The 2,132-nt window shown below is 49.1% G+C and overlaps 2 non-coding genes and 1 pseudogene across 2 annotated transcripts; 1 reads left to right on the top strand and 2 right to left on the bottom strand.

Annotated features, from left to right (window-relative positions):
• Positions 1–509: 509 nt before the first annotated feature.
• On the top strand, positions 510–628 carry LOC136278813 (5S ribosomal RNA). The gene has a single exon (XR_010716573.1). It is a non-coding gene; the product is annotated as a 5S ribosomal RNA (ribosomal RNA).
• A 982-nt stretch (positions 629–1,610) lies between these two features.
• LOC136278828 (U1 spliceosomal RNA) lies at positions 1,611–1,774 on the bottom strand. The gene has a single exon (XR_010716588.1). It is a non-coding gene; the product is annotated as a U1 spliceosomal RNA (small nuclear RNA).
• Positions 1,775–2,006: 232 nt separating this feature from the next.
• On the bottom strand, positions 2,007–2,132 carry LOC136278848 (U2 spliceosomal RNA; annotated as a pseudogene).

Below are 2,132 nucleotides of genomic sequence, written 5' to 3'. Positions count from 1 at the left end.
GATGCCGAAGCATGCCCTGGGTGAGGGGGGTGGTCGAGGGATCCTTCCCACGGTTTATGGTGGATAGTAGCAGGTCGCCCCCACAAGCCCTTGCGAGTCCCGCAGACGGTCCCAGAGGCTGACCCGTTTGGTATCTCCTCACTGTAAGATTTTAAAGCCAGATACACGCACCTACGGAGCTAAAACATTGTATAATAGGTTTTTAGGACACGTTATGTCTCTTGGGACCCCTCCCTCCCCTCCCTAGGGAATAGTGCTTCAAATCGATGCTCCTCAATGTGTTAACTGGGTTGAGGAAAATACATTAGGGTTAGGTAACGACTTCGGGGTTAGGGTAACCATTTCTTAGGGTTAGGGTAACAATTTCTTAGGGTTAGAGTATCGATTTCTTAGGGTTAGAGTAACGAAACTAGGGCTTTAGAATTTCAAATTCGCCTACACTCAGGGATGTGGCCGCTTTACAGCCTGAACCTGGCCGATAACAAGCAGAATTTCGACCCCATTTCCTCGTCTACGACCATACCACAGGGAAAGCACCGGTTCTCGTCCGATCACCGAAGTTAAGCCCTGTCGGGCGGGGTTAGTACTTGGATGGGTGACCGCCTGGGAATACCCCGTGTTGTAGGCTTCAATTTTTGTCTTGCGAACATCTCTAAACGTTTTATCCCAATAAATAGCTCTCCATACACCACAATTTCACATAGAGAGCCGTAGGTGAGTGAGGAACAAAATCAAAGCAAAAAACGAGGGGGGGAAAACACCTTTTTGTCAAAAATCGGCCAGCTAATGGCGAAAACTCTAGTGCGATCGACTTTTCTTACAGAGCGCGCGCGAGCGAGTGAGCACGCGCGAGATGAACAGTTTATGATGTCAAATTCTACTTCTGTGATATCAAATCATTCCAAATAACGAACGAAAAAATGAATAGGAAAAAAACGCACACTTCTGAGACGCAGTTTTAAGCCATCGTGACGTGGCAAAACACTCGCACACTTCCAAGAGGAGGCGCGCGAAAAACGGCACTGAAAGTCGACAATGGTTGGATTCAGACTGCAAACGAATCGGGAAAAAGGTTCGATACTTTTACTACTCTGCTAGTTTGTTTCCTTCCCTCGTTCATTCGTTCACTCGCTTGCTCGCACAAAGGATACACTAACGATAGCAATAGCATTTCTAAAAGCGGCTCCAGTGACAATAAAACCGCTCAAAAGGTTCAAAGTGTACTCACGGTCCAAGTCGAATGCCCTTCTATGCTCGCTCGCTCGGTCGATCGGCCGTTTGGTTTCCTTTCATTTCCTTTCCCTTCGCGCGCATAGCACAGCACGGCACGGCACGCACAACCTGCAAATACAAACGAACAGGACTTTACACACAATAGAGCAGACAGGCCTTGAACAAAAACAGCCAGCAAAGTTACGCACCGCCCCGAAACTCACCTTGTTTCCTTCCTCCAGTCTCTCCAATGCACTTCTACCCCTCCAAACGTGCCAACACCTTGGCCAGTTGTGCGTCCTTTGCTTTCTTTGCAAGTCTACCGGTCCACTGCAAAAGCAAAAATACCCTCGATAGTCAGTAAGAGGGCCATATAGACATAGTTTGGATGACTTTTGCGGGGACGAGCGCGAACGCAGGTCCCCACTACCAGAAATTATACGCTCGAGTTACCCACATTTGGGGTAATCGCAAGGGTCAACCCAGTCGAAGTGCAATGAAAGGGCCTCGCCTTGAGAGGACTGCCTCCTTGATCACAGTACCTCCCGCGTCAGGTAAGTATGCTTTTTCAGCGTCTGCCCTCGGTGAAAAAATCCACTTACCCCTAGGTCCTTGTGGTAGTGCTTTGCGCACTTCAGAAAACGTAGGCCAGCGGCCGTTCCTGCCATTGTCTGTTGTCTGAATTATCATCCCTCTTTCACCTCTTCCCCCTCTAAGGGCGGGCGGGGCTCCTGTAAACATAAAAGAATGCTATACCGTTGACTTTGTTTTGGATTGAATGTGTCTTCCCCAGAGGGAAGTGGGCCGCACTCGGAGGTAGTGCTATACCGAGGCAACCCGTGGCTGGGACGAGGCAAGCCTCTTTTCCACAGCCCAGTTCCAAAAATCAGTTTAATATATGAGCTGCTCAATGAGCAGCG

The sequence above is a fragment of the Pocillopora verrucosa genome, unplaced genomic scaffold, assembly GCF_036669915.1.
Source record: "Pocillopora verrucosa isolate sample1 unplaced genomic scaffold, ASM3666991v2 scaffold_62, whole genome shotgun sequence".
Taxonomy (NCBI): Eukaryota; Metazoa; Cnidaria; class Anthozoa; order Scleractinia; family Pocilloporidae; genus Pocillopora; species Pocillopora verrucosa.
Note: the sequence above shows the minus strand (reverse complement) of the source record. Positions and strands in the feature narration are given on the sequence as shown.